At 46.4% G+C, this 8,301-nt stretch overlaps 1 pseudogene; it reads left to right on the top strand.

Moving 5' to 3' along the window:
* Positions 1-4,733: 4,733 nt before the first annotated feature.
* Positions 4,734-6,341, top strand: LOC147467633 (uncharacterized; annotated as a pseudogene).
* Positions 6,342-8,301: the final 1,960 nt, after the last annotated feature.

The raw sequence follows: 8,301 nt of genomic DNA, 5'->3' as shown, positions 1-8,301 counted from the left end.
ATGTCGTCGGCATACATATAGTGATTGCTGCCATGTGATGGTTCAGGCAGGTCTGCTGTATAGATTGTGAACAGTGTCGGTGAGAGGCAGCTTCCCTGTGGAACTCCACTCATGAGGGGAATTGCTTCGCCGACTGTTTTGCCGACGACTATTCTTGCACTCCGACTTTCAACAAAGTCACACAATAGCTTGGTCAAGGACGTCGGGAGGTTCAGCCTGATGATCTTAAGTTTCAGGCCTGTGTGCCAAACTTTGTCGAAGGCTTTGGCCACATCTCTCAGAACCACATTGACTTGGTTCCTTTCGCTCATGGCATTGGCGATTTTCTTCATATATGATTGCAATGGCTGTTGATGTTCCTCTGCCTGGTCTGAAGCCATGTTGCCTGGGATTTTGCAAATCGTTAATCTCCAGGTGATTTCGCAATCTTATGTTCAGTATCTTTTCAAAGATTTTGCCTGGGACTTCCAGCAGAGATATTGGTCTGTAATTCTCCACTTTTCTTGGATTTTTCCCGGCTTTTGGAATCATCCTGACTCTTGCTTCCTTGAAGTGGTCAGGGAAGTAGCCAGCAGTGAGAGAGGCATTGTATATGTTTGCCAGTCTCAGCAACATCTTGTTTGGAAGATTCTGCAGGATTGTTTTGTTGATCCTGCTTTTGCCTGGAGCAGTTCTATTCTTGAAACTCTGAATAGTTCTTTTGACATCTGTGGGGTTGATCTTGGTCATTAGTGGATCTGTGGGATCCAGTCTAGTGAAGTCAGAAGCAGCTTCTGGATATAGGAGGTGCATGTGCCTTCCTATTTCCTCTATGATGGTCTCCTCGAAATCACTGTCAAAGTTCTCTTCTTCTTCTTCGGTAATTCGGAAACAATTTCTCCAGTAATTTCTGAACAGGATTTCTTGTTCTTCTTCTTCATAAATCTTCTCATCCTGTTCGTTGAGGAGGTAGCTACTTCTGCTTTCACTTCTTCCCATCAGTTTCTTTATTCCTGACCAGAAGGACTGTGGATCTTTTCGGTCCCATTCCACTTTTTGAACAAGTTCTTCCCACTTGTCATTTGCTGCTCTCCTCCACTGGTTAGAGAGTTCTCTTTGCAAGCTTCTATATCTTGCTCTCAGGTCTTGTGTCCATCCATGAATCCCTGCATAGTGCTGCAGGTGATTCGACTGTATATTTAGCAGTCTTACTTCAGCTGTTAGCCTTGGATGGGGGATAGTCCTGTGGTTTGCTCTTGGGTACATGATGAGCAAGTGCAGCTTCAACATCGCTGTACCACTTTTCGACTTCCTCGTCAATCTCTTCCAATGTTGCAGTCCTCAAGTTGGCTGCAGGCTTAGACTGGAGCTCATCCTTGAATCCTCCCCAATTAGCCATTCTAAAGTTGAATCTGCTACAGTTTAGGCTTTTCAGGATTGGGTTGGATGATATCTTGAGGATGATGGGCAGGTGATCACTGGTGCTTGCAGGGCCTGGTTCCATGATCACGTTGTGATGGGCTTGGTTATTGCACAGTGGCAATATCTGGTTTGGTTGCTGTGTTCCCTGTGATGTAAGTAGGGAAGTCTGGTCCCATGTGGATTAGATCTCCATCAGCAACCATTCTAGCAATAGCATTGCCAACCATGTTGCCTGCTCTATTGTTTAGCATTGGATGGTTGGCATTGAGGTCTCCCACTATGTATGTGGGTATCTTCGTCGAAGTAGGCTGTACAAGTCTTGCAGTGGCACAATTGCCCTTCTTGGAGGCAGATACATTGTAGCCACTACTATTGGACCTCTGCTGGTCTCTATCTCCATTGCCAGCATTTCGTCAAAGTCGTCGAGAATCTTATGTTTGATTTCTCTTCTGACTGCTATTGCTATGCCATCACTTGCTTCTCCAGTCCTGTTCCTCTGATAACATAAGTAGGGGAACAGTTTCAGCCTGTTGTGTCCTTCAAACCATGACTGTTGATCAGACTACATCTGCATTTAGGGCTCTATACATGCCCGACAGTTCGTTCCTACGAACCATAGTCCACTTGAGGACGTTCTGCTGAACTACAGTGATGGTGTGATTCACTTGGATTTGGCTGCAGGTCCATCTTCATGCCTCTCTTGGGACTCATCATAGCCATTCCTCCTCTTCCTGTAGGTCTTAGGGTCGAGGTTAGTGATAGCCACACCAACGAGATTTAGGGAGGCTGCCCTAATTCTCCTATCTATGATACTGGCACATTCATCAGATTTGAGCTTCTGATTATTGTAGGAGTATTTCATCCTGCCATTCTTGATGTATTCTGCAACATCTTCATCATCAATATTGCCGTTTGTAATATTCATTTCGGCAGTGTACAGGATGACTCCTACAGCTTTGCCCTTTGCTTCCCTGGCCTTCTTAACATTCTTGCACCTGTGTGGGGATGGCACCCTCACATACTGGGGTACTGGTGCAGTGGGCTCTTCCAGTGGCGGCATTTCTTCTTCAAGAACTGGCAGGTCTGGCATTTCTTCTTCTTCAGGTGCTTCTGTGGGGGTTTCTGTAGGGAGCATAACCCTCAGGATGCCTGCCGAATTTACATCATTTGGAAGGTCCATCTCAGGGAGGTTATTTCGCCTCAAGGCTAGCTTTGCTTGTTCTGCAAAGCAGCCTGGTTGGGCAAGGTTGGCCAGGTGGGCGTGCATTAGAGCTATCAGGGTTTTTACAGCCAGATTGTTGGGCAGTTGCATGATTGGAGGTTGAGTTTCTTTGATGGCCGTTTTTGTGATTTCGGCTGTGGCTTTGGCAGTCTTCTCAATTGTTTTCTCAACCTTTGCTGTAGCCTTTGCTGTATTCTTGACCACTTCACTGAGTAGTCTGTTCTCTTTCTGTACTTGCTTCTCTTGCTTCTTTTCTTCTACTTTAGTAATTTCCTTCCTTCTGATGGTACAAGCACCAGAAAGAGTTCTATGGTCGCCTCCACAGTTCAGGCATTTTTTGGTGGTGCTCTTGCATGCAGTAAACCTGTGACCAGTTTGTCCACATTCGCTGCATTTTTCTGAGTTCTTCTTTGTGCATTTTCCCTTTACATGGCCATATTCATAGCAATTCATGCATTGAATCACTCTGGTAAATCGTTCTTCCTCGATCTGGGCCGGGTTTATGCTGTAGTTGTATAAGATTAAACCTTGTTCCTTTATTTTGTTGGCAGTCTGTATGTCTGGGAATCGAATCTTAACGATTCCGTGCTGAGGCATCTTATACACTTCGTCAACTTGTAGCTTTAGTTGTCTGACCAGTTCTTCCTTGATCTCTTCGTTCGAATGGCTAGTGATGTATGAATCCACTTTCTTTATCACGATTGTCATCTTTGCTTTGGTCTCAAGGGGCATCTGGGGTTCATAGCCAGAGTTTTTCAGTTTGCGCCGAAAATCTGGGGACATTAATTTGTCAGCATCTTGAGATGTCTTAGGTAAGACAATGTAGCCATTCCTTGAGTCTATAATCCTTAAGAAGTGGATGCCATTGCCGAACATTAAAGAGTTTAGTTCCTGTTTCCTGGTCAGAGTCGGTATGCCTTCAAGATTTATCTTAATCTTGGTTGTGGAAGCCATGGTTCCACTAGCATATCCTCGTCCTGTCAGTGAAAAAGGTCCAATTCCTGCCTGTGTTGCCAGATTACTTCCTATATCTGACAACCTCCTCTTATCTCTGAGGAGCCTAACCAGGTTGGCTATGTAGACGGTGTCTAGCTAGAGTTGGCAGGAGTGTTAGAGTGGCCTGCCGCCGTTCCCTAAGCCTAACAAAGGTGGCAACCTCCGAGTGTTTCTTACAGTATCCCGACTAAGGGACCCCTTTGAGACCCCGGCCTTCGCCGGGTAAACCGCAGGGTTCGCCTTCAGAAACACAAGGTGTTATCCTAACGCCGAAAAGTGGTGGTAAAGGACAGGGGGGGACAGGTGTGTGCCTACAAGGATCTCTTGTAGCACCGAGGTGCTTGGCTCGAGAGAGCCGAGTGTCAAAACCCTTACTATGAAGGGATCTCTTTTAGTATGCCAACTCCTTAAAGATGTCAACTCCTTGGCATAAGTGTTACTCTCTTGGGATTAACTCAGGTAATCCAGGTATTCTTCTTCTTCTTGCTATAAGTGTTACACACTTAGCATGTAGACTATAACTCTTCCTTCAAAGAGTTGTAGATTCTTCTTCTTCTTCTTCTTCTGAGGCTTCTAAATAGCTTCAGATGGTGCAGGTAAGCTGGAGCAGGTGCTGTTATCTCAGGTGAGGTCAGGTGCTGATCTGAGACTGATGACTGTTGAGTTGAGTCTGCTGATGCTGATGTTGAGTCTTGAGTGACTGATCTCTGGACCTTCTTTAGGCTCCAAGGTTTTTTAGTTGTAAGCGGATTCGTAGAAGAGATTTTGACACTCGCTGATCCTCCGCTAACAGCCTGACCTGGCCCTTGGTGGTATCCCTGGATACTCGCCAATACCTGCTTGCAGCTAGCGAATTATTTACCTGTTCAGAGAACACGTAAATAATTCGCGACGCACTGTGTAGTGGATTGTCTTACTGCGAGGGATCCGGTCAGGCATATAAGGGTTATACCCGCCTGACAGGGCCTTGTGCCTGCCCGGCCCTAACACACAAAGACGGTTCAACTTCACAGTGTGCTTTGAACTTTTTGATTCCACAACCGCACCTTTCCAAGTCCTGTCATCTTGATTAGCTTTGCTAGCCTCCATCCCCCCTTTTACCCATCATCCATCATCCTCGAGCTATGGTATCATGGGTCACATGATCAAATTAGCATATTCTGGGGGGCCCATCTCCTGTGAGGTGGCCCTCCAGAAAATCTTCACCATAACAGAGGTAGCCGTAACTCACTGCATTAAAGTTCACAATGGTTACAAGGTTGTTGTTGCTAGGCAAGAACAGCTGACTCCCTTCCTGACGACCGATGGCCAGAGGAAACTCGCGGCCGCAGGCTTTAAGCCTCTTCCTTCTCCCGAGACTAAGGCTAAGTGTACGGTCGTGGCTAAGAAGGTCGATAAGACCATCTTACCACGATCGGCCGAGTCTATTCAGGCCGAGGTTTCAGCCATGAATGACGTCACTGTGGTGGATGTCTACAAGCCACCCGAGTCCCGGATCGTGAAGATCCGATGCTCTGCGCCCGAGGAGGCACAGAAACTCCTATCTCGTGGGATCGTGATGTTCCACACATCCGTCCCCCCTTACAACATAGAACCTGAGTGTTTTATTCAGGTTGACCAGTGTCTGAAGTGCTACAGATACAATCACCTCAAACACACCTGTACTCTCGAAGCCAGGTGCAGTCGCTGTGGCGAAGAAGGTCACTTCTTTGCCAATTGCAACAAGCCCACCAAATGTTGCAATTGTGGTGGACAGCACGTCGCCGTCAGCGGGTCTTGCCCCACACGCAAAGAAATCATCAAAAATAAACGACAAGCACTAAAAACACAAAACAATAACACAACATACGCAACAGCAACACGACCCTTACAAACATCCACTCCCTCCAGAACACAAACAAACACCGCGATTCCCTCGGGAAGAGCTATGCCGCCCCAGCCTCACTTCCCTCAGACAAACACCTTCACTCCAAACACCGACCCGAAAATACAAGCTATACTCCATGTGGCCTTGATTGCCGCCAGATACAACGCCAAAAAATTCGCAAACATCGTCCCTATACTCCTACAGAAAAACGGTTTCCCGAGCATAGTAATTCCCGAGGAGATCTTCGAACACGAGAACCTATACATACCTGAAGTTCACACACAAACAAACACAAACACCACAGATAGAGTGGCGCCCATTTCACAACCACAGCCCTCTACCTCTCACGAACAACAGCACTCCCACAACGTAAACAACGAGAAACTAAACATGAAAAAACTACCCTTAACACACCTGAACAGAAACGCAAACAAATCTCACCACTAAACAAACACACCAAAAAAGACAGAAAAGACCCGTCGCTCCCGGCCTCCGGGGTCCACGACAACACCATCCTGTCGGACTCCTCCAACAGCAGCATCGATGTCGAGCACGTTGACGTGCACGACATGGGTGCTGCTGCGTGTCCCGGCCCCCTGTCAGGGGCGGGACCAGTTCTCCCTGACAGGGAACACTCGGGAACGCGGGAGCATCGGGAATTGGTCCGCCGATTCCCGAGACTTCCGCGTCTCCCACTCTCAGGAGTCACTTCCTGACCCTGGCGAGCTCGCCAGAGTAGCCCACCTGGGCAAGGGTGCCGAGCTGTCGCCCCACGGGCGCGCTCGCTCCCGCTCTCGCTTCCGGGAGCCACAGACGCCATACAAGGTGAAGCCTAAGACCGTTCACTCTCCTTGATTGGTATGCTGACGATCGTACAAGCGAATGTAAGGTCATTTTTTAACATCCGGAACATTTTTTACGAGTTTTTAGAACAGGAAAGTCCCGATGTTGTTCTTTTAAACTCTACCTCTATCACTAATTCCTATGCTATTAAACACTTCGGCTACACATCGAGACAATCACAAGACGGCTTGTAATACAGGGTCCTGTATTCTCATAAAATCCACCCTCCATTTCGAGTTCATCTCACCGCCATTCATTCATCCTGACTTCATGGCTGTAAAGCTATTCACGCAACAAGGCCCTGTAATGATTGCCACTGCCTATATCAGACCTAATTCAAATTTACCTCTTGCCGATTTCAACAAGCTATTTAGCTATAATAACCTCCCAGTTTTCTTTGCCGGTGACATCAACGCAGCACATCACGCCTTCCACCACACAAACAACAACGCACACGGTAGACAGCTCTTGTCTATTTTCCAAACAAAAACACTGCACTACATCGGACCCGACTTCCACACCGTATATACAAGCAGAGGTAAGGGTCGTCCTGATCTCGTTTTCGGGAACAGGGCGGCACTCGCCTACCACTCACACATACAACCTGGCCCGAACATCGGTTCGGACCACATACCCATGATTATCAAACTTTCTATGTCACCTATACAAAACAAAGAAACACCGTCATTCCGGTACAAAAAAGCAAACTGGGACGATTTCAAATCATTCTTAGAAGCAGAAGATTTTGTTTTTAACCTTGATGGGGAAAATTCCCTCGAAATAAATAGGCATTGGCATCATCTCTTCTCATGGATTTCTGCTGCTATGCTTCGCTCCATCCCCAGGGAGCGATACAAGGACAGAATATCCTTTCATCCTTCTGAGAGAACAAAGCGTCTTCTGATCTGCTTTAGGACTCGTTTCATTCATAATTTAAATAGTCTGCACCGAGTGAGGTGGGACCTCACTATCCTACGAAACCACGTCATCGATAGTTTTGATAATGACCGCAAAATTTTTTGGCATAATTTGATTACTAAAGTAGAATCAACGAGAGTTCGCAATCCACGGGAATTTTGGCAGAAGATCCGCCAATTAAAAGGTAGTAATTTCCCTCCCTTCAATCACCTCCTCAAGGACAACATTCAATATTCAGATCCCGTGGATGTTATTAAAATTTTTCATGATCACTGGAAAACTGTATTCTATCCTCATCAGCCTATCCCCTTTGCAAACGATAACGTAAATTTAATTAACACCTGGAGCCAGAACAACAGGATAGAAACAGAACCAGAGCAGATTATCCACCTGGGTAATCTGGACGACACGTGCGAACTCAGTGCTCCCATTTTGCTGGAGGAGGTAAAACAAATCATTAAGAGAACACCTCGAAAAGCTCCAGGCTCCTCACAGATTGGACGAGACGTATTAATTAATCTTCCCGACAACGTTTTACGAGCTATGACGCACCTGTATAATACTTCATTAGCCTCTGGCTACTATCCCTCACCTTTCAAAACTGCTTTGGTGGCCCTAATCCCTAAGCCACAAAAAGACTTATCTGACCCCAAGAACTACCGCCCAATTAGTCTACTCGAGACATTAGGTAAAATTTTTGAAAAGATCATAAATTCCCGACTAAGGCGGTACCTTGAAGACAATGACTTACTTTCTTCAAAACAATTTGGCTTTCGCTCCCATCGCTCGACGCAAGACGTACTGAACATACTGACGTCTTATTGTGTAAACAATAAGGACAGACATTTGAAGACAGTCCTCGTGACAAAAGATGTGGAGCGAGCCTTCGACACGGTCTGGCATGCTGGCCTGAAGTACAAGCTGTGCACTAAATTTAATTTCCCAGTGTGCACCAAGAGGCTGTTATGCAGCTTCTTGGATGATAGAAAGCTTAAGTTGAAATTCAAAGGTAACATTTCGGATACCATTTGCATGCACGCAGGTGTACCTCAGG

The sequence above is a fragment of the Penaeus japonicus genome, unplaced genomic scaffold, assembly GCF_977035675.1.
Source record: "Penaeus japonicus unplaced genomic scaffold, GWHDUDI00000001_assembly GWHDUDI00000034, whole genome shotgun sequence".
Taxonomy (NCBI): Eukaryota; Metazoa; Arthropoda; class Malacostraca; order Decapoda; family Penaeidae; genus Penaeus; species Penaeus japonicus.
The sequence above is the reverse complement of the archived record's forward strand: the minus strand, read 5'-3'. Positions and strand labels throughout refer to the sequence as shown.